The sequence below is a fragment of the Thalassophryne amazonica genome, chromosome 6, assembly GCF_902500255.1.
Source record: "Thalassophryne amazonica chromosome 6, fThaAma1.1, whole genome shotgun sequence".
Classification (NCBI taxonomy): domain Eukaryota; kingdom Metazoa; phylum Chordata; class Actinopteri; order Batrachoidiformes; family Batrachoididae; genus Thalassophryne; species Thalassophryne amazonica.
Window position 1 is genome coordinate 35545743 of NC_047108.1, and position 24304 is coordinate 35570046.

Consider the following 24304-nt stretch of genomic DNA (forward strand, 5'->3'; position numbering starts at 1 on the left):
TTGAGCCGACTAATTCACCTGCTGAGGTTCACACACTCTCTGCATTGAGTGAAGGGAGCGGTGGCAGCTCCAGCAGGTCTATTAAGGGTTAAATGAACTTAATTACTGGCTTTCGATTAATAAAAAATAGTCGACTAGTCGGATGTTAGCTAGTCGTAGTCGACTATTACAACTTGTCGTCCCACCCCTAGTTTAAATCCTATCTCTCAGGCTACACTCAGTTAATCTTGCTCAAAACCTTCACATCCCAGCCTTCATCCTGGGGCCTCTTCATCATTTACCTCCTCCCCTTCGGCAATATTTTCTGCAAATATAACATCAATTTCCACTACTGTGCCGATAACACTCAGGTCTACGAGGTCTATTAGAAAAGTATCCAACCTTATTATTTTTTTCAAAAACCATATGGATTTGAATCACGTGTGATTGCGTCAGACAAGCTTGAACCCTCGTGCGCACGCGTGACTTTTTCCATGCCTGTCGGTTGCGTCATTCGCCTGTGAGCAGGCTTTGAGTGAGGAGTGGTCCACCCCCTCGGCGGATTTTCATTGTCAGGAAATGGCGGAATGATTTGGGCTTTTTTTCCATCAGAATTTTTTCAGAAACTGTTAGAGACTGGCAGCTGGAAACAAATTTATCTGGCTTTCGGTGAAAATTTTACAGGCTTCACAGAGAATAAGGACTGTTACTACAGCTTTAAGGACGCTCGGCGCGCCGCGCTCCATGCCACCATCGAGAGCCACAAACCACCGGATCATTTCTGAACGGATGGCTCTGTGGAGCCAGACCGTCGTGTGCACTTTCTCTGGTTATCACAAGAGCTGGACATCAACCATTTTCCGGCAGATTTCACTTTTAACAAGAGATTTTGTCATGGAAAGCCGAGTGGAGGCTTCTCGCGTCACGACCGATTTCCTGATGGAGCGAGACAAAGGAACACCTCCGTTTTGGTCTCACAGGACGGCTTTGAGATGGTGTTCAGACAGCTGTCGGTGGTTTTTCCATCGAGTGATTATCCGAGAAAATGTGGATGTGCCTGGACATGCCAGAACATGTCCCGTGAGGCTTCATCACGGCGTTGCTGTGCACCGTGCGGCACCGCCGCGACGCGCGAAGCCTCCGCTCCTCTTTCCATGACAAAAACTCCTGTAACAGTGGAATGTGCCGTTCATTTCCAAACTGGACGCTGTGTTTTATCCGGGACATCGTCTGACTAGCACAGGAATTGTGAAAAGACGTGGACATCAGCACTTTTTCGGCACATTGAGACAGACGTGCGGAGGAATTCAAGTTAAGTTAAAGATGGAAAATTATCAGGGGTGAAGGAAAGAGCTTTGCACGCTCGCATCATATTAAAGATATTAATATTAATCCACCTGTAGCACCGCTTTTACGCAGAGCTCAAATAAAAGTAAATAAAATGAAACAGCCACACCGGTCGGCCAGTTATGTCAGTATTGAAGTGTGTGTTCACGTCGATCGTGTGCCCTCCACTTCAGCAGGATCTGAAAGCATTACATTGGAATATGGAGTATATCACAGAGAAATTAATCTCATTAGTGTATATTCTTATATTACTAACAGAATATAGCGACTGTCATGTCACCCGTCAAACTGAGAGAAAAAAAAATTTCCATTCTATTTGCCCTTACAGAATATTTCAGGATGGAAAACCTGATGTGAAGAAAAAAAAAAAAAAAAACAGAGGCTAATTAAAAAGGGATAAATTGAGATTTATGAAAGTGAGACTTCTAATTGATTCGCTAAACAAATGGTGAGATATTTATCATGACAAAGCATTCAGGCAGTAAAACTGAAGTCACTACTTTACAGAATATAGATTGACACAAAAATAAATAATTGCAATTTTCGTCATTTCACCACATCATTAATATTACATATAATACACATTGATGAAAGCTCACTCCACAATTCTTTGTCAGCTTGTCGCTGTACCTGAATGCTGCACAAAATGGCATTTTCAGATCATTTTAACTCGAGTTTAAGTCAGTGCATCACCAATTTCTATTTAATCTAATGCCTGACGACGTGTAATAACGCTAAGCAAGATGGCGGCTGCCTGGCAACAGCTCACAGGCTGCGTCTGCCATAGAGCAGATTAAATAGAAATCGATGGTCTGACCTCCTCCATGTTGCCACTCCCTCTCGCACCTTCAGAGCTTCCTCCTTCATCCACTTGACTGTCCCCCGCCCATCTCACCACTATAGGGTGCAGAGCATTCGGCTGCTCTGCTCCCCAGTTTTGGAACTCTTTACCACCTGTCCTCAAAAATATAAATTCTCTTCCACTATTGAAAGGGGTGGTCTATTAGCCTTGAAACTGGGTGTTTGTTGATATAGTTATAGATGAGTATTAGATCTACACTTAAGGACAACAAACACATAACTCCACTGGAAGGAACTTGTACTGCATTTGTTATATAGCAGTGCTGTTACTGGACAAAATTAAAATTGTTCTCTTTTCTGATGGGATGGACCTTTTCTTTTGCTTTTTGTTTTGTTTTTGTCTATTATCAATGTGTTGTTGCCTGATGTAATTGAATATTTTAGCTCAAACATTTACTGTGTTAACATGGCAATGCTTCCACCAACTTATCTAGCATAATTATAAAATAAAAACATAGCTAGGGTAGTAGAATTTACAACATTTAATGTAAATGGACTGAATGCACCCCATAAAAGAATATGATTATTTGTAAAAGTTATAAACATTTAATGTAAATGGACTGAATGTACCCCATAAAAGAATATGATTATTTGTAAAAGTTATAAACATTTAATGTAAATGGACTGAATGCACCCCATAAAAGATCTAATTATTTGAAAAAGTTATAAACAGAGATAGTTTTCATACAAGAAAGACAGCCAACAAACGAACACCAAAAGCTAAAAAGATAATGGGTAGGGCAAGTACCATATAATCTGTTCCTGTGACTTATATTCTGGTGCAATTTAATGAGGAAAAAACAAACAAACAAAACAAAAATAACAGCAACAACAAAACTGCCACATTCATTATTATTATTATTAATACTACTACTATTACTAATAATAATAAATTGTGTAATTAATAATAAGAATAATAACAACAGTAATATGTACAGCATTCAAAGCATGAAACAAAATCAAGTTTTTATTGTAGTGTTTGCAACGCTGTGGGCAGCAATCCATGTGCATTTGATGATATCTTTTGTTCAAACGGTGCCAAATAGCATCCAATATGTTGTCCAACGCATGTTTATTTGTCCATCTTGCTCATTGTTTGATTTTAAAAGTCTTGATGGTCAGTAACAGTACAGGCTGTGATGTGTACAGGTGCGACACTGAGTTGCGGTCCATTGTTAGTTAGACTCATCCCCGGGAAAGTGCTGTGTTACAAAGTAAGTTCCACATACAGAAAAACTCTGATGTGACTTATATGTTTTTTCTTATTCACAATGCATTTTTGATAGGTGTGACTTAGTATCTGTAAAATATGGTATATGTATCTTTTTTCAAATCAATCAAGAAATATGTACTCTGAAGCATGGACATTTTCAAAAGTGTATGGTCTAAAATATGACCATTCATTCAAGAAATGTTTCTGAGTATCTGAGTGCTCAAGGGATATGTTGACAGGAGGAGACTTCAGTTTCTGTCTCGACACAGACCAAAGCAGCTAGATCCCCAGTGGCTTTAATGAAATGTTTAAAACTTTGTGACATCTGGAGACACCATCTCTCCATAACCAAAGACTATTCTTTCTATTTATGTCCCTATAATTCCCATAATGGGTAGATTTTTTTCGTGCATTAATCAATTAACCTACAGACCTCTGGAACCTGAATAACCCATCTACGAATCCAAATCATAGAAAAAGGTGGGATGGTATGGAAAAAGCAAATGGAAGGAAAAAATGCAGTGATTTTTACATTTACTTTGACTTCTGTTTCATGGCAGACATTATGAACCCAATATATTATTTTTTGTGGTCAGCATCATTTCATAATTGAATGGGAAAGTGTGTCCTAATTTTGACTGGTACTGTACATTTAAGGGCTACAAAACGTTCCAAAGAGTTTAGACAGGAGCAATTTAGGGCTAGTAATGAGGTTAAAAAAGATATTGTTTCAAATAGGTGATATCAACCGGGGGTTGTACTTAAGACTGGGTACATAAGCAGTATCCACAAGTCTTTGAGGAGCAAATTTTGGCAGAGGACCTCTAGCTTGTCAACAAAATATATGACAAAATTATTGAAATGTTTAAAAAAAATGTAAAAAAAAATTGAAGGGATTTGCATATTTTTCCCTCAACACTACAAAACATCAAATCTTTCAAGAAATCTGTAAGAATTTCAGTGCATAAAGGGCAATGTTGCAATCCTAAAGCCGTCTGGACATTTGCACAAATTTAATCCCCGCACTGCTGCACAATTCGCCCTGTCAATGCAACACGCTTTGTACCACTGGATGCCGCGCTTTGTGCCACTGGATGTCGCATTATAAAAAATAATTATTTCGAAGCCGATGATCCATTTTCCCTCAGATGAATTTGGTTGTTGTCCTGGGGGATTTCAACGCCCACGTGGGCGGTGACAGTGAGACCTGGAGGGGGATGATCAGGAAGCACGGCCTCCCCGATCTGAACCCGAGTGGTGTTCAGTTGTTGGACTTCTGTGCTAGCCACAGTTTGCCCATCACGAACACCATGTTCGAGCACAAGGGTGTCCATAAGTGCATGTGCCACCAGGACAGTATCAGCAAAGTCGTATCATCTGACCTTCCGCCACGTGTCTCGGACACTCGGGTGAAGAGAGGGGCTGAGCTGTCGACCGATCACCACCTGGTGGTGAGTTGGATCCACTGGAAGGGGAGGAAGCCGGTCAGACCTGGCCGGCCCAAATGTATCATGAAGGTCTGCTGGGAACGACCAGTGGAACCCTCTGTCGGTGAGGTCTTCAACTCCCACCTCTGGGAGGGCTTCTCCCAGATCCCGGGGGAGGTTGGAGACATGGAGTCTGAGTGGACCATGTTCTCTACCTCCATTGTTGATGCGGCCGCTCATAGCTGTGGTCGCAAGGTCTCTGGTGCCTATCGTGGCGGTGGACACCGGAAGTAAGGGATGCTGTCAAGCTGAAGAAGGAGTCCTACTTGTCTTTGTTGGTAAGTGGGACCCCGAGGCAGCTGACAGGTACCGGCAGGCCAAGCGTGCTGCAGCCTGTGCGGTCACAGAGGCAAAAACCCGGGTCTGGGAGGAGTTCGGGAGGCCATGGAGGACTATCGGTCGGCTTTGACGAAATTCTGGCAAACCATCTGACACCTCAGGAGGTGGAAGCAGCTCTCCGCCAACACTGTCTATAGTGCGGGTAGGGAGTTGTTGACCCTGACTGGGGATGATGTCGGGCGGGTGGAAGGAATACTTCGAGGATCTCCTCAATCCCATCGTCACGTCTTCCAAGAGGAAGCAGAGAATGGGGACTCAGAGGCGGACTCATCCATCACCCAGGCCAAAGTCACTGAGGTGGTCAGAAAGCTCCTTGGTGGCAAGGCTCCTGGGGTGGATGAAACCCATCCTGAGTACCTTAAATCTCTGGATGTTGTGGGACTGTCTTGGTTGACACGCCTCTGCAACATCGTGTGGTGGTCGGGGACAGTGCCTCTGGATTGGCAGACCGGGGTGGTGGTCCCTCTGTTTAAGAAGGGGGACCGGAGGGTGTGTTCCAACTACAGGGGGATCACACTCCTCAGCTTCCCAGGTAAGGTCTATTCCAGAGTACTGGGGAGGAGAATTTGACCGATAGTCGAACCTCGGATTCAGGAGGAGCAGTGTGGTTTTCGTCCTGGTCGCGGCACACTGAACCAGCTCTACACCCTCCATCGGGTGCTCGAGGGTTCATGGGAGTTCACCCAACCAGTCCACATGTGCTTTGTGGATCTGGAGAAAACATTCCACCGTGTCTCTCGAGGCACTCTGTGGGGCTTGCTCCGTTGGTACAGGGTCCAGGGTCCTTTTGGTAAGGGCTATCCGGTCCCTGTAGGACCGCAGCAGGAGCTTGGTTCGCATTGCCGTTAGTAAGTCAAACCTGTTTCCAGTGCACGTTGGCCTCCGCCAGGGCTGCCCTTTGTCACAGCTCTGTTTATTACCTTTATGGACAGAATTTCTAGGCGCAGCCAGGGTGTTGAGGGGGTCTGGTTTGGGAACCACAGAATCTTACCTCTGCTGTTTGCGCACGATGTAGTTCTGTTGGCTTCATCAAATCAGGGCCTTCAGCGTACACTGGGGTGGTTTGCAGCTGAGTGTGAAGCGTGTGAAAATCAGCACCTTCAAATCCGAGACTATGATTCTCAACCAGAAAAAGGTGCCCTGCCCTCTTCAGGTGGGTGGGGTGTCCTTGCCTCAAGTGGAGGAGTTTAAGTATCTCGGGGTCTTGTTCACGAGTGAGGGACGGATGGAGCGTGAGATCGACAGACGGATCGGTGCAGCGTCTGCAGTGATGCGGTTGCTGTATTGGACCATCATGGCGAAGAGAGAGCTGAGTAGGGGGGCAAAGCTCTTGATTTACCGATCGATCTACGTTCCGACCCTCACCTATGGTCATGAGATTTGGCTCATGACTGAAAGAACAAGATCGCGAGTTCAAGCGGCCGAGATGAGTTTCCTCTGCAGTGTGTCTGTGTGTTCCCTTAGAGATAGGGTGAGAAGCTCGGTCACTCGGGAGGAGCTCGGAGTCGAGCCGCTGCTCCTCCATGTCGAAAGGAGCCAACTGAAGTGGCTCAGGCATCTTTTCTGGATGCCCCCTGGATGCCTCGCTGGAAAGGTGTTCCGGGCACGTCCCATTGGGAGGATGCCCCGGGGAAGACCTAGGACACACTGGAGGGACTATGTCTCTCAGCTGGCTTGGTAATGCCTCTGGTTCCCCCAGAGATTGGGGGAGGTGTGTGGATCGGAATTCTGGGCGGCTTTGCTTGAGCTGCTGCCCCCACGACCTGACCCCAGATGAAGCGGAAGAAAATGGATGGATGGATGGATGGATGGATGGATGGATGGATGGAAACCATCTCTCATCACTCCAGGAATCACAGAGAAATTATCTATAGCTTCAGCTGTTCTCGTGTGCTTCATGACTTGGAGAATGCATTGGAATCATCTCAAAGGTAATTATTTATAATATTTCTATTGTAATGGCTTGGTAAAACGGTTGCATTTTCATTCCTTCTTAGAATGTCTCTGTAAAATTAAGTTTATAATCGTCATAATCGTTCAGATACGTTGCACTGCAGCAATGAGACGCATTGACTTGCAGTGAAACACAGTGTTTTCAAATAGACTGTGCAATGTCTAGTCACAAAATGAATGTATACCAGAGAAATTTGAACATATCAAAATTTTCTTTGAGCACTTGCAAGCACCCGCGCACAGCTCACACACAGTTTGTGAGTTTACTCCTTGGCACACCAGATTGTATGCTAGTGCAGGGATCAAATTTGTGCAAGTGTCAACGTACCTTAAGAGGAACACCCATGATCGCCAATCACTCAGTTGGCACTGTATCAAAAATTGTCATTCATCAATAGCTGATATAACTACATGGGCAAATGATTAATTTCGGCAACCTTTGTTAAACACGACAATACAGAGTTACATTCACAAAGAAGAGAAGAAGAGGTCTTTATTTAACATAGGTAGTTAACAAAAGCCTAAGCTTGTCTCAAAAAAGGACCCACGGCACATGTGTCTGCATCTCCCCTCCCCCAAGGTATGTTAAACTTGTCCAGAAGCAGCATCAATGTCTGAGGTGTCTAGGTTGGACCATCACACAGTTTAAACCGAGCACTATATTATGATATCAATGTAGTGAGAAGCTAAATAAAAAAAAATGTTACTCCTGCTGTTGCCTTCTGACTAGCATACTAATGTTGGATGCTAGCACTATCTAACAAGCAAACTTTTATGGTACCTTGCATCCAATATTAAAGTTTGCTTGCTCGCTAAAAAGTTTGCTTGCTAGCTATCGCTGGCATTAGATGCTTGCTGTCACTGCAGCCTGCTCTCTGGAGGCATGATGGCTGAGAAAGGACAGTTACTTGGCCATTCCTGTAACTGTTTCACCATCTGGGGAATAGGGTGAGTTCCTGTGGTGGAAAATGGGCTCAGGTTAATTTCTGTGAAACAAACTATCCCGCCCCCAATAGCTTTGTACTGTGGGAGACAATGAAGGCATATCTGAGAAGGCCCATAATCTCTTACACCAGCGGCTTAAAGATAAAACACATGGCTGAAATTGGTGACTTATAGACAGAAATCCTATATTTAGAAAAAGAACACCAAATGTCACTCTAGAAAGACGTATCATACACTAGTAAACAAGAAGCTTAAATAGAACTTGTTGAACACTTACAGAATAAAAAGAAATATGACAACCAACAGAGACACTTTGAACTGGAGGAAAACCACACAAAGCCAAAAATGGAAGCTTAACAGAAAACCAAAGTGAAATGGATTGTTTTATACAGTACATTTCCTCTTATACACTGGAATCCTCAGGGGATCTTTAGGGCCCCTTCACACATACAACCCCTGGCAAAAATTATGGAATCACCAGCCTTGGAGGATGTTCATCAGTTGTTTAATTTTGTAGAAAAAAAGCAGATCACAGACATGACACAAAACCAAAGTCATTTCAAATGGCAACTTTCTGGCTTTAAGAAACACTATAAGAATCAGGAAAAATTGTGGCAGTCAGTAACGTTACTTTTTTAGACCAAGCAGAGGGAAAAAAATATGGAATCACTCAATTCTGAGGAAATAATTAGGAAACACCCTGTAAATTTTAATCCCCAAAACTAACACCTGCATCAAATCAGATCTGCTCATAGTCTGCATCTAAAAAGGAGTGATCACACCTTGGAGAGCTGTTGCACCAAGTGGACTGACATGAATCATGGCTCCAACACGAGAGATGTCAGTTGAAACAAAGGAGAGGATTATCAAACTCTTAAGAGGGTAAATCATCACGCAATGTTGCAAAAGATGTTGGTTGTTCGCAGTCAGCTGTGTCTACACTCTGGACCAAATACAAACAACATGGGAAGGTTGTTAAAGGCAAACATACTGGTAGACAAGGAAGACATCAAAGCGTCAAGACAAAAAACTTAAAGCAATATGTCTAAAAAAATTGAAAATGCACAACAAAACAAATGAGGAACGAATGGGAGGAAACTGGAGTCAACGTCTGTGACCAAACTATAAGAAACCGCCTAAAGGAATGGGATTACATACAGAAAAGCTAAACGAAAGCCATCATTAACACCTAAACAGAAAAAAACAAGGTTACAATGGGCTAAGGAAAAGCAATCGTGGACTGTGGATGACTGGATGAAAGTCATATTCATTGATGAATCTCGAATCTGCATTGGGCAAGGTGATGATGCTGGAACTTTTGCTTGGTGCCGTTCCAGTGAGATTTATAAAGATGACTGCCTGAAGAGAACATGTAAATTTCCACAGTCATTGATGATATGGGGCTGCATGTCAGGTAAAGGCACTGGGGAGATGGCTGTCATTACATCATCAATAAATGCACAGTTACGTTGATATTTTAAACACTTTTGTTATCCCATCAATTGAAAGGATGTTTGGGGATGATGAAATCATTTTTCAAGATGATAATGCATCTTGCCATAGAGCAAAAATTGTCAAAACATTCCTTGCAAAAAGACACATAGGGTCAATGTCATGGCCTGGAAATAGTCCGGATCTTAATCCAATTGAAAATCTTTGGTGGAAGTGAAGAAAATGGTCCATGACAAAGCTCCAACCTGCAAAGCTGATCTGGCAACAGCAGTCAGAGAAAGTTGGAGCCAGATTGATGAAGAGTACTGTTTGTCACTCATTAAGTCCATGCCTCAGAGACTGCAAGCTGTTATAAAAGCCAGAGGTGGTGCAACAAAATACTAGTGATGTGTTGGAGCGTTCTTTGTTTTCATGATTCCATCATTTTTTCCTCAGAATTGAGTGATTCCATATTTTTTTCCTTCTGCTTGGTCTAAAAAAGTAACCCTTACTGACTGCCACAATTTTTGTTCTGATTTCTTTTAGTGTTTCTTAAAGCCAGAAAGTTGCCATTTCAATTACTTTAGTTTTGTGTCATGTCTGTGATCTGCGTTTTTTTCTACAAACTTAAACAACTGAATGAACATCCTCCAAGGCCGGTGATTCCATAATTTTGCCAGGGGTTGTAGTGTGAAGTTTGATTGAAGTGCGCACAAAGTGCACATGATGCAGGAATCGTGTGCAACCTGTGTAAAATCATGTGTGCTGTGCGAACCCATTGAACCCTCTCGTGCACAAACATCTAACACCACTCGTTTGGCACTTAGAAAATAGTTGTGGCCAGTCACACTCTTGGCACAACAACAGTCCTGCAGACAACCATTGTTATGCTGGCAGTGAAATTTGTCTAAGTTCCCACGACTGTGGAATTGTCGAGATGTGGTGTGCCGTCAGCTCCATCCACAACACATGTGCGTGTGTCGCGAGCTCTCCCCGCTCCCCCCCCCAACACGTGCATGCGTGTGGTTCGTCCCCCCGCAGGCGAGGCGTATCTGATCTGATCAGAGAGTGACACCTTGGTCTGTGCGCTGAACGGACAGGGGTGTGGCAGCTGTTGAAATCTCTGGTCCTGGACATCAGAGCTGCAGAACACGCACATGTTTTTAACAGCACGCGCGTGTGTGCGCTTGCTGTACTCAGACGAAAGCATAAAAACATATACTCAACAAAAATATAAACGCAACACTTTGGTTTTGCTCCCATTTTGTATGAGATGAACTCAAAGATCTAAAACTTTTTCCACATACACAATATCACCATTTCCCTCAAATATTGTTCACAAACCAGTCTAAATCTGTGATAGTGAGCACTTCTCCTTTGCTGAGATAATCCATCCCACCTCACAGGTGTGCCATACCAAGATGCTGATTAGACACCATGATTAGTGCACAGGTGTGCCTTAGACTGCCCACAATAAAAGGCCACTCTGAAAGGTGCAGTTTTGTTTTACTGGGGGGGGGATACCAGTCAGTATCTGGTGTGACCACCATCTGCCTCATGCACTGCGACACATCTCCTTCGCATAGAGTTGAAGAGAACACCTCTCCAACGTGCCAAACGCCAGCGAATGTGAGCATTTGCCCACTCAAGTCGGTTACGACGACGAACTGGAGTCAGGTCGAGACCCCGATGAGGACGACGAGCATGCAGATGAGCTTCCCTGAGACGGTTTCTGACAGTTTGTGCAGAAATTCTTTGGTTATGCAAACCGATTGTTTCAGCAGCTGTCCGAGTGGCTGGTCTCAGACGATCTTGGAGGTGAACATGCTGGATGTGGAGGTCCTGGGCTGGTGTGGTTACACGTGGTCTGGGGTTGTGAGGCTGGTTGGATGTACTGCCAAATTCTCTGAAACGCCTTTGGAGACGGCTTATGGTAGAGAAATGAACATTCAATACACGAGCAACAGCTCTGGTTGACATTCCTGCTGTCAGCATACCAATGCATGCTCCCTCAAATCTTGCAACATCTGTGACATTGTGCTGTGTGATAAAACTGCACCTTTCAGAGTGGCCTTTTATTGTGGGCAGTCTAAGGCACACCTGTGCACTAATCATGGTGTCTAATCAGCATCTTGGTATGGCACACCTGTGAGGTGGGATGGATTATCTCAGCAAAGGAGAAGTGCTCACTATCACAGATTTAGACTGGTTTGTGAACAATATTTGAGGGAAATGGTGATATTGTGTATGTGGAAAAAGTTTTAGATCTTTGAGTTCATCTCATACAAAATGGGAGCAAAACCAAAAGTGTTGCGTTTATATTTTTGTTGAGTATATGTTGCTTCTACAACGGGCTGGAGAGCGTGCACACTGACAGGCTGTTCCAGCTGGACTGGGCCGTCAGTTTATGTGGACATGCAGCAGGCGATCTGAACATCATGTCTGTCTGACAGGACAGACAGCGGGGCACCACAGGACCACATGACAGGCCAACAGTATGACAAATATGCCACTTTGTCACGTATCAGCAGAAATATGCTGTAGCAGACGCTGTTTGGTTAGTTATCCCCGTAGAGACGGTGCCTGCTCCCAGACCACCAATAACCAGCAAAAATCTATTTAAGCCTAAAAATTCAAAAAGAAAAAAATAATATAGCACCTTCAACTGCACCACAGACTAAAACAGTTAAATGTGGTCTATTAAACATTAGGTCTCTCTCTTCTAAGTCCCTGTTAGTAAATGATATAATAATTGATCAACATATTGATTTATTCTGCCTTACAGAAACCTGGTTACAGCAGCATGAATATGTTAGTTTAAATGAGTCAACACCCCCGAGTCACACTAACTGCCAGAACGCTCGTAGCACGGGCCGGGGCGGAGGATTAGCAGCAATCTTCCATTCCAACTTATTAATTAATCAAAAACCCAGACAGAGCTTTAATTAATTTGAAAGCTTGACTCTTAGTCTTGTCCATCCAAATTGGAAGTCCCAAAAACCAGTTTTATTTGTTGTTATCTATCGTCCTCCTGGTCGTTACTGTGAGTTTCTCTGTGAATTTTCAGAACTTTTGTCTGACTTAGTGCTTAGCTCAGATAAGATAATTATAGTGGGCGATTTTAACATCCACACAGATGCTGAGAATGACAGCCTCAACACTGCATTTAATCTATTATTAGACTCAATTGGCTTTGCTCAAAATGTAAATGAGTCCACCCACCACTTTAATCATATCTTAGATCTTGTTCTGACTTATGGTATGGAAATTGAAGACTTACCAGTATTCCCTGAAAACTCCCTTCTGTCTGATCATTTCTTAATAACATTTACATTTACTCTGATGGACTACCCAGCAGTGGGGAATAAGTTTCATTACACTAGAAGTCTTTCAGAAAGCGCTGTAACTAGGTTTAAGGATATGAGTCCTTCTTTATGTTCTCCAATGCCATATACCAACACAGTGCAGAGTAGCTACCTAAACTCTGTAAGTGAGATAGAGTATCTCGTCAATAGTTTTACATCCTCATTGAAGACAACTTTGGATGCTGTAGCTCCTCTGAAAAAGAGAGCCTTAAATCAGAAGTGCCTGACTCCGTGGTATAACTCACATGCTCGCAGCTTAAAGCAGATAACCCGTAAGTTGGAGAGGAAATGGCGTCTCACTAATTTAGAAGATCTTCACTTAGCCTGGAAAAAGAGTCTGTTGCTCTATAAAAAAGCCCTCCGTAAAGCTAGGACATCTTACTACTCATCACTAATTGAAGAAAATAAGAACAACCCCAGGTTTCTTTTCAGCACTGTAGCCAGGCTGACAAAGAGTCAGAGCTCTATTGAGCCGAGTATTCCTTTAACTTTAACTAGTAATGACTTCATGACTTTCTTTGCTAATAAAATTTTAACTATTAGAGAAAAAATTACTCATAACCATCCCAAAGACGTATCGTTATCTTTGGCTGCTTTCAGTGATGCCGGTATTTGGTTAGACTCTTTCTCTCAGATTGTTCTGTCTGAGTTATTTTCATTAGTTACTTCATCCAAACCATCAACATGTCTATTAGACCCCATTCCTACCAGGCTGCTCAAGGAAGCCCTACCATTATTTAATGCTTCGATCTTAAATATGATCAATCTATCTTTATTAGTTGGCTATGTACCACAGGCTTTTAAGGTGGCAGTAATTAAACCATTACTTAAAAAGCCATCACTTGACCCAGCTATCTTAGCTAATTATAGGCCAATCTCCAACCTTCCTTTTCTCTCAAAAATTCTTGAAAGGGTAGTTGTAAAACAGCTAACTGATCATCTGCAGAGGAATGGTCTATTTGAAGAGTTTCAGTCAGGTTTTAGAATTCATCATAGTACAGAAACAGCATTAGTGAAGGTTACAAATGATCTTCTTATGGCCTCAGACAGTGGACTCATCTCTGTGCTTGTTCTGTTAGACCTCAGTGCTGCTTTTGATACTGCTGACCATAAAATTTTATTACAGAGATTAGAGCATGCCATAGGTATTAAAGGCACTGCGCTGCGGTGGTTTGAATCATATTTATCTAATAGATTACAATTTGTTCATGTAAATGGGGAATCTTCTTCACAGACTAAGGTTAATTATGGAGTTCCACAAGGTTCTGTGCTAGGACCAATTTTATTCACTTTATACATGCTTCCCTTAGGCAGTATTATTAGACGGCATTGCTTAAATTTTCATTGTTACGCAGATGATACCCAGCTTTATCTATCCATGAAGCCAGAGGACACACACCAATTAGCTAAACTGCAGGATTGTCTTACAGACATAAGGACATGGATGACCTCTAATTTCCTGCTTTTAAACTCAGGTAAAACTGAAGTTATTGTACTTGGCCCCACAAATCTTAGAAACATGGTGTCTAACCAGATCCTTACTCTGGATGGCATTACCCTGACCTCTAGTAATACTGTGAGAAATCTTGGAGTCATTCTTGATCAGGATATGTCATTCAAAGCGCATATTAAACAAATATGTAAGACTGCTTTTTGCATTTACGCAATATCTCTAAAATTAGAAAGGTCTTGTCTCAGAGTGATGCTGAAAAAACTAATTAATGCATTTATTTCCTCTAGACTGGACTATTGTAATTCATTATTATCAGGTTGTCCTAAAAGTTCCCTGAAAAGCCTTCAGTTAATTCAAAATGCTGCAGCTAGAGTACTAACGGGGACTAGAAAGAGAGAGCATATCTCACCCATATTGGCCTCTCTTCATTGGCTTCCTGTTAATTCTAGAATAGAATTTAAAATTCTTCTTCTTACTTATAAGGTTTTGAATAATCAGGTCCCTTCTTATCTTAGGGACCTCATAGTACCATATCACCCCAACAGAGCGCTTCGCTCTCAGACTGCAGGCTTACTTGTAGTTCCTAGGGTTTGTAAGAGTAGAATGGGAGGCAGAGCCTTCAGCTTTCAGGCTCCTCTCCTGTGGAACCAGCTCCCAATTCGGATCAGGGAGACAGACACCCTCTCTACTTTTAAGATTAGGCTTAAAACTTTCCTTTTTGCTAAAGCTTATAGTTAGGGCTGGATCAGGTGACCCTGAACCATCCCTTAGTTATGCTGCTATAGACTTAGGACTGCTGGGGGTTCCCATAATGCACTGAGTGTTTCTTTCTCTTTTTGCTCTGTATGCACCACTCTGCATTTACTCATTAGTGATTGATCTCTGCTCCCCTCCACAGCATGTCTTTTTCCTGGTTCTCTCCCTCAGCCCCAACCAGTCCCAGCAGAAGACTGCCCCTCCCTGAGCCTGGTTCTGCTGGAGGTTTCTTCCTGTTAAAAGGGAGTTTTTCCTTCCCACTGTCGCCAAGTGCTTGCTCACAGGGGGTCGTTTGACCTTGGGGTTTTTACGTAATTATTGTATGGCCTTGCCTTACAATATAAAGCGCCTTGGGGCAACTGTTTGTTGTGATTTGGCGCTATATAAATAAAATTGAATTGAATTGAATTAGCGGTAAGATCCTTTACACAATGATGTCGGTTTTTAATGCAGTGCCGCCTGAGGGCTCAAGGGTCATGGACATTTAATGTTGATTTTTTGGCCTTGCTGTTTAGGTGTAGAAAGTTGTCCAGATTCTCTGAATCTTCTGATTATATTATGGACTGTAGATGCTGGAATCCCTAAATTCCTTGCAATTGAACATTGAGAAACATTGTTCTTAAACTCTTGAACTATTTTTTCACGTAGTTCTTCACAAAGTGGTGATCCTCACCCCATCTTTGCTTGTGAACGGCTGAGCCTTTTGCGGATGCTCCTTTTATACCCAATCATGACACTCACCTGTTTCCAATTAACCTTTTCACCTGTGGAATGTTCCAAACAGGTGTTCTTTGAGCATTCATCAACTTTCCCAGTCTTTTGTTGCCCCTGTCCCCGCTTTTTGAAATGTGTTGGAGACATCCCTTTCAAAATGAGCAAATATTTGTACAAAACAAAAAAGTTTGAACATTAAATGTCTTGGTGGTGTATTCAATTGAATATAGGTTGAAGAGGATTTGCAAATCATTGTATTCTGTTTTTATTTACATTTCACACAACGTCCCAACTTCATTGGAATTGAGATTGTATCAACCAAGTGATATTCACTGCAAGATGTGGTGCAGCTCGTCCCATGGAACACAGTGCGAGGAGCTGCATCAGCTCACACTGTGTTCCTGCTTGACAGACACCAGCGTGTGTACGAACCATCGCTCCGGCGTCGTGCACGCCTGCCCGTCGGCGCAATGTTTCATGGGGCACTCATATGACTGTATCACCGTGTGTTGCCCTGGAGTTGTACCAGGCCCGGCGCCAGAAAAAAAATATTAAGGGGCAATGAGTTTATCACAGGGGGCGGGGTCGCTCCCCCCCCAAAAAAAGTGCGCACCGGAGGAGACGTGCCTCTGAGCGTGCGTAATGAATAGGGTGCGCTCCTGGAAAGCTCGTGTATTTAGGCTACACCGTTGTAAGAGACTGACTAAGAGTAAAGAGTGATGACAGTATTTTTTTAATTATTATTTGAACGTATAGACCCTCGGTAAAGTGATCTCCTGCATACCACAGAGCCGGTGTTCTGTCGAGATGAGGTGCGCCAACTTTAGACACTCTGAGCTGTGACGTACCTTCGTGTTGTCCAATAGGAAGGATGTGTCGGGCCAAAACACGGAAGACTCGTGGCAGAAACCACTGATCTCTACAAAATGGATCGGACCAATCCGATTGGTGCAGAAACCACTGATCTGTACAAAACATTAACGTGTGACAGGACTGCTCATTTAGAGAGCAGTTTTCTGAAGAAAAATCATCGGAAATGTTTTTTTGTTGTTGTTACCTCAAAATTTCTGATTACTGTTAAAAAGGTTTAGAACACTTGTAATTAAAACAGCTAAATAAATCAATAAATGGTTCTTTAGAAACCTTTCATCTGTAAATTAAAACCACCTGTTATTTCATATTAGATCATTTCTTGTTTAACATAAGGAACCCCAGACATTTATTTTTAGACAAATAAAATAACATGGAAACTTGTATATTTTTTTAAGTCTGGTAGGTTATTTATATCTGATTTCAACCAGAAAAACAAACACTAAATAAATACAAATGTTTATTATAAATGCAAAAGGAAATAATTTAACAGTGACTGCAGTGTGATTGTAAAGTAGGATTTCTGTGACATAAACCTCATGATGAATTTTTTTATAGTCATTTAAACTTGTAATTTCATCAAAATATGTAATTGCCTTTAATGTTGTTATCAGGACAGAGTCATTTCTAAAATATTAATTTGAGCACAATAAGTGGAGAGCTTCTACTTGTGCAAATGTCTTTTGACTTTGATTTGTGGACATTTTTAATGATCTGTTCATTTATTGTTAAAATATAAAATGAAACAGCTTTTTTTAAAAATAATAAAATAGTTGCTGTTCAAAGAGCCTTTTATTTAGAAGCAGGTGATGTTCTGCTGGATTCTTGGGACCAGATGAAGGTCTCTTCTGCAGTTTTTAACTCTGGTGGTGTTGCTGAAAAGCAGAGATGTTTTCTTTCGACTGGACTTCGTGGTGTTCAGCTCATCAGTGGAAGTTTGGTTGTCTGCACAGCAAATGTTCCTGTTTGGGACAAATAAAAATATTTATTTATATATAAAGAAACACTAAACAATTTATATATAAAAAAGGGGAAAAAACGGCCAAAAAACAATGGAAAAAAACGCCTGAAAAAATAAGTTGTTTAAAGCTGAGCTTTTGTGGTGTCTGAAAAAAGCTGGTAAAAATAAAAAAGACTGAACCATTTACAAATGAAAAGTGTTCACTCAGATCAACTATGCTAAAAGGCTAAGCTAACGTTAGCCGATCATTAAACCTTCACAGTTCAGTAAACGTCACGTTTTATTTTTACATTATTCTCACCTCAGTAAAGCTGCAGAACTAAATTCCGTTGGGCAAACTGGGACTTCACATATATCCAAAAAGTGGGAGATTTCGGACTGAGTGGGTTTGCTCCATCACCCCAGCGGCCTGGATCACTCTGCCCAGTGATGATGCCTGAAGGCCGGCTTCTCAGTGCGGGTCGGCCCGCTGTCGCGGTTCGATCAATATCCCACCAAGACGTCAGTCCTCCCTCGGTCGGTGTCACTCCAAAAAGTAGCTGAAAAAAGCTTCTCCCAGCAGGGTGATGGGAGAATCGTTCTACTGCTGTTTTTAAAGGTTTTTTTGTGGTTCAAGCAATGCAAATTCAAGATGGTGATCGCTGAACTTTATTCAGCTTGTGGAAACAGCCAGAGTGTGACGTAGTAATCTCCCCTCGCCGCTTCCGAAGCGACACGTCTGACGTCACGACGCGTTGGAAACGCACCGCCCTCTGCCGCACTGACAAGCGCAACCCTCAACCTATCAAATCCCTTGAACACAGACACACGCCATATCCGTTTGTTTTAAAATTACTTTAGTTAATTAATTTGGTTTATTTGTTAAATACGCGATATTATTGAATAACTAATATTTTGCTATATTTTCCAGTATTCTTTTTCTTTCTTTTTTATTTTTTTGATAACTCTAATATCCGAGGGGGCGAGGTTGATGACCTGAGGGGTGTCGCCCCCAAACGCCCTCTTGTGGCGCCAGCTATGAGTTGTACACAAATCGACCAAATTCACACACTATGTGTGAAGGGGCCTTAAGCAATTGACTAATTTATCTGCTACTGAGCTGCTGTGTTTAACACCGGGGGATCAGGATAAGATAAATTGCCATTTAAATTTAAAAAGCCATCTATCGCTTCATTGCAGTCTAATAGATTTAGTGGGTTGGTGGAGATGGTTTTCCTTAGAAAAATTTAAAGGCTTACTTCAACTTGCTGCGGCTCAAGAGGAAAGACTCCAACTGGGCTGCGAGATGACCACTGGGAGTAAAAGCAGAGGGAAGCACACCTGGAGATGTCCTGGACCTAAATCAATGAAACACTCATCCACTCACTCATCTTCAGCTGTTTACTCCAATCAAGGGTCACGGGAGCTGGAGCCTATCCCAGCAGTCATAGGGCGTGAGGTGGGTACACCCTGGACAGTACGCAGACACGAGGAGAATATGCAAACTCCACACAGAAAGGCCACAGGTGGGAATCGATCCCATGACCTTCTTGCTGTAAATATATATATATATATATATTTATTTATATAGCACAAATCATAGCAAAGCTGCCGCAAGGCGCTTCACACAGTAAGGTCTAACCTTACCACCCCTAGAACAGACACACAGGTGGGTTGGAGTTCCTACTGGACACAAGCCAGTATTGAGTGTCCTCAATCCCACTGTGAAGGGGTTTGCCAGGAGAGATCTTGGTATGAGGATGTTTCAAAAGAAACAAACCCCAGCTAAAACCTCCACAAAGCGCCTAGGCACCAGGGCATATGAACAACATGGTGCAACTTCTCCAGTGCTGCGGGGAGACATCTCCTCTGTAGCAGCACTCAGCTGAGTCACTCCACCAGATCAGAGGTGTCATCCAGCAGATAGTTCTGATCCTGGACCCCAGCAACAACACCATCAATGGGCTAAAAAAAATCCAGTGAAACTGCATCATTGTAAATTGGTCCATGGGGAGAAGAAAAAGATCTCTCACTGCTTCGCTTACTCAAACGTGAGAAGTCGGGCAGGAGGATCAAAGGCAGTATTGAGGAGAGGAAAGGTCACCATCTTGAAGAGAGCCCCTCGGATACAAGTCAGTAATGTTAAGGGTGCAGCTTTAGACCCCGGGTCGGGGGCCCACTGCACTCTTGTAGAAGGAAATTCAAGGCAAATGGAAAAAAGTGACAGTGGTAAGGGAAAAAACCCTCTGATGATATGATATGATAAGTCTATGTAACTTTCTGACCATAGATACAAGCAGTCAATCTTCAATCAGTCAAGTTTTAAACCTCCAATAATTGTTGGTGGAAGTACGTCTGGAGACTGTGATGACAAAACGGGTATTTATAACCCTCAGCCCGTCGTGCTGTCGTCTCTCCACAGATGTTTCTTGTCTTCACTAGACCATGGCCAAAATGTGTGTGTGTGTGTGTGTGTGTGTGTGTGTGCGTGTGGAGGCAGTCCATGCATTCTAATCATGTGACAGCTCTTACTGTTTGTAACCATGTAAACACTATCTAAACACTCTTCAGCCTCCCTCGTATCCCACGCACACCAAGAACACAACACCCACAAACCGCCCCCAAGGATTCCACCTTACTCCCACTGGGGTATTTGATGATGACAAAATATCAGTTTAAATGGATTGTCCAGTGCACACGTCTCACTGTGAATGTAGCACAGTGGCTGAACCTTCTCAGAAATTTTTTTTTTCCCCATGTGAAAGGACACTCAAAGGCACTAAATAAACACTTAGCCTTCATTCATCAATAGAGAGTGAAGGAGACGAGGTTACATGCATGTAATTTGCAGCACAAAGACATACTTCTTTACTGTGGAATCAAAGCTGTTAGAGTACACAGAGTGCCTATAGGATGCACAGTAAGTGATTTAATGCTGTAAAGCATTGAGTTAGTTGTGTTATAATAAATGGTGTGAGTACTTATTCAATCCATCAGTTTCCTTGATTGTACAACCCCTGGCAAAAATTATGGAATCACTGGCCTCGGAGGATGATCATTCAGTTGTTTAATTTTGTAGAAAAAAACAGATCACAGACATGACGCACAAACTAAAGTAATTTCAAATGGCAACTTTCTGGCTTTAAGAAACACTATAGAAATCAAGAAAAAAATCTTATGGCCGTCAGTAACGGTACTTTTTTTAGACCAAGCAGAGGAAAAAAATATGGAATGACTCAATTCTGAGGAAAAAATTATGGAATCACCTGTAAATTTTCATCCTCAAAACTAACCCCCTGCATCAAATCAGATCTGCTCGTTGACATTGACCCTGTGCCATGACATTGACCCTACGTGTCTTTTTTGCAAGGAATGTTTTCACAGTTTTTGCTCTATGGCAAGATGCATTATCATCTTGAAAATGATTTCATCATCCCCAAACATCCTTTCAATTGTCACAAATATCAACGTAAACTGGTGCATTTATTGATGAGTAATGACAGCCATCTCCCCAGTGCCTTTACCTGACATGCAGCCCCATATCATCAATGACTGTGGAAATTTACATGTTCTCTTCAGGCAGTTATCTTTATAAATCTCATTGGAACGGCACCAAACAAAAGTTCCAGCATCATTACCTTGCCCAATGCAGATTCGAGATTCATCACTGAATATGACTTTCATCCAGTCATCCACAGTCCACGATTGCTTTTCCTTAGCCCATTGTAACCTGTTTTTTTTCTGTTAGGTGTTAATGATGGCTTTCGTTTAGCTTTTCTGTATGTATTTCGATTTTTGAGACATATTGCTTTAAGTTTTCTGTCTCGACGCTTTGATGTCTTCCTTGGTCTGCCAGTATGTTTGCCTTTAACAACCTTCCCATGTTGTTTGCATTTGGTCCAGAGTTTAGACACAGCTGACTGTGAACAACCAACATCTTTTGCAACATTGCATGATGATTTACTCTCTTTTAAGAGTTTGATAATCCTCTCCTTTGTTTCAATTGACATATCTCGTGTTGGAGCCATGATTCATGTCAGTCCACTTGGTGCAACAGCTCTCCAAGGTGTGTTCACTCCTTTTTAGATGCAGACTAACGAGCAGATCTGATATGATGCAGGTGTTAGTTTTGGGGATGAAAATTTACAGGGTGATTCCATAATTTTTTCCTCAGAATTGAGTGATTCCATATTTTTTTCCTCTGCTTGGTCTAAAAAAGTAACCGTTACTGACTGCCACAATCTTTTTTCTTGATTTCTTATAGTGTTTCTTAAAGCCAGAAAGTTGCCATTTGAAATGACTTTACTTTTGTGTCATGTCTGTGATCTGCTTTTTTTTTTACAAAATTAAACAACTGAATGAACATCCTCCGAGGCTGGTGATTCATAATTTTTGCCAGGGGTTGTAATAATCAATTTTTGGCCCAGAAAAACAATATCAGTCTGTTATATGGCTGGGGGGGCCTGGCTGCCGGTTTGTTTCTGTCTTTTGGTTTTCCTCCCAGGTGGCGTGCATTTGGGACTGAGTGGCTGTGTTGCTGAGGCTGTCAGGACCTCACCCTGATCACCTGCGACTCGTCAGGACTCACAGCTGTGGTGCATCTGGATGGATTGGAACATGTTGGCATTTAAGACTGGAGTGCACAGTGTGTATTTGCCAGAGACTCGACCTTGTGACCAGACGGGTGAGATCGTCGTCTCGGGAGCCATCTCATCAACAGCGGATGCTGAGAACGTCCAGGTTTGATGCACAGTCTGTGAAAGAGGAGGGGGTGAGGTTTCACGCTCGTCAGCACACTTCCTGAGGTACGTTAGATTTTGTGACTAACATTTATACAGTCAGTAAATGTGGTGTCCCTCACACCTTATTGTATTGAGCTGTTTGTTAGTCATGTATCAGCTTTCACCGCAGTGGAGTTTTTGTGAACTGATTGTTCCATGCCTGCAGGTTGGGAAGCTGATCAGTAATCAAGCCAGGAAGTGTTTGCTGTTTGTACACCTTTAAGTGTTCTGTGTGTAGAGTGTGGACTCACTTAATGGTTTCCTTCTTTCACAGACTTGGTTGTTGCGGCCACCTGGGGGGTGTCGGCGGGGTCCTTGGGTCCGAAACAACTTCTGGCTCCGGACCGTTAGCGCTGCTGGGAGCGCACCACGCCAGGCCGCACCTTTTGTTATTATATTATCACTGTTATGTATTAAATTCAGTTAGCCTTTGAACCGTGCTCTGCTTATTCATACTGGGTCCTTCAAACGCTGGTCGGTTCTCCGAGCTGCGTCCGACACATAACATCAGTCATTCTCTAGTTGTAATAGTTTTTCTCATGGTTGTAGTATACATGTATTGTTGCCTCTGCACTGAAGGTTATGTTTTAACCATGCATCTTACCTTTTTAGATAATTTGGTTATCCCACAAATGAATTAAGGTATTTGTTAGAAAACCTGTGCCAAATGTTGACCTGGCTGAGAATACACACCGTCAGATGTTGTCATTGAGGCTTTTCAGGTTTCAAATCCCGCAAAACCTCGGAGATGCGACTGCGGCTGCGAGATCTCAGTAACATTAAGAACTGCATTGATACGCTCTGCTCACGCGTCACTTTAACTGCTGCACACGGACAACACAATTAACATCGCAACATAAAACTATTTTTATATTGTGCCTAAAACTCTCGTGAATATATTTTCTGGGTTTATAGACGTTGTTACTGCGTTTGTTTTATGTTGTTGTTGTTGGCAGTTTCCTCGCTTGCGAGGATAGTGGGAAGGCCTTTTTTTTTTTTTTTAATTTTCTACAAGCCCTCTGGTGGCTGAAAAATCCGATGCGGGATGCACAAGACCTGTTACACTTGGGGCAAATGAACACTTGAGTAGGCTGGGCTTGTGCTGCTGCCCGCTCTTTCTGTCTTTGACGCTTCTGGCGTGAGGCCTCACTTCTTTCTGCCTCAAACTTCAGGCTGGCGGATTTGATGCTGGAATGCCAGCTGAGTCTATCTGTAGCTAGATGCTGCCATGACTGATGCTGAATGCCTGCAAGGGAGAGCTGCTTCTTCAGCTGGTCCTTGTAGTGCTTTTTGGGGGGCCCCTTGGTTTTGTCTCCCTTCCTTGAGCTCGCCAAAGAGAATTTGCCAAAGAGAATTAATTTCGGCATGCGGTTATCATCCATCCTGGCTACTATGACCTGCCCAACGAAGCTGTTGTTTGAGTATAATAGACTCCATGCTGGGCAATTTGGCTCTGGTAAGGATGTCCTCATTTGAGATGTAGTCCTGCCACTTGATCCCGAAGATGTTTCGGAGACAACGCTGATGAAAGCGTTCCAGTAATCTTGATGTGCTGGCGATACAGAACCCAGGTTTCAGCTCATACAGGAGGGTAGGGACCACAATGGCTCTGTAGACCTGCACTTTTGTGGAAAGTCACAGTGCATGATTCTGCCAGACTTTCTTAGGGAGTCGACCAAAAGAACTGCTGGCCTTGTTTAAGGCGACTGTCTAGCTCCTTGGCAACAGATGCATCATTTGAGATAACACTACCGAACCCCGAATAGGCTCGTATCATAGGGTGATACCAAATTCTTTTAAATATTGGCATGTAGGATGAAACTTTTTTTTTTTTGTATTTTAAACAAACTTCCAACAACGTCAAAGACTT

General features: G+C 42.6%; 1 protein-coding gene and 2 long non-coding RNA genes across 4 annotated transcripts in view; 1 reads left to right on the forward strand and 2 right to left on the reverse strand.

The window, feature by feature from the left end:
* Positions 1 to 24304, reverse strand: part of nr1h5 (nuclear receptor subfamily 1, group H, member 5) — a 133776-nt gene that overhangs the window by 34782 nt on the left and 74690 nt on the right. The gene's annotated exons all lie outside the window — the stretch shown is intronic.
* LOC117512038 lies at positions 113 to 14946 on the reverse strand. Its single transcript, XR_004561190.1, has 3 exons — positions 14937 to 14946; positions 11907 to 11909; positions 113 to 199 (listed from the first exon to the last, which is right to left on the reverse strand). It is a non-coding gene; the product is annotated as an uncharacterized LOC117512038 (long non-coding RNA).
* Positions 113 to 23701, forward strand: LOC117512037. The gene is made up of 4 exons (XR_004561189.1): positions 113 to 190; positions 9162 to 9167; positions 17112 to 17115; positions 23692 to 23701. It is a non-coding gene; the product is annotated as an uncharacterized LOC117512037 (long non-coding RNA).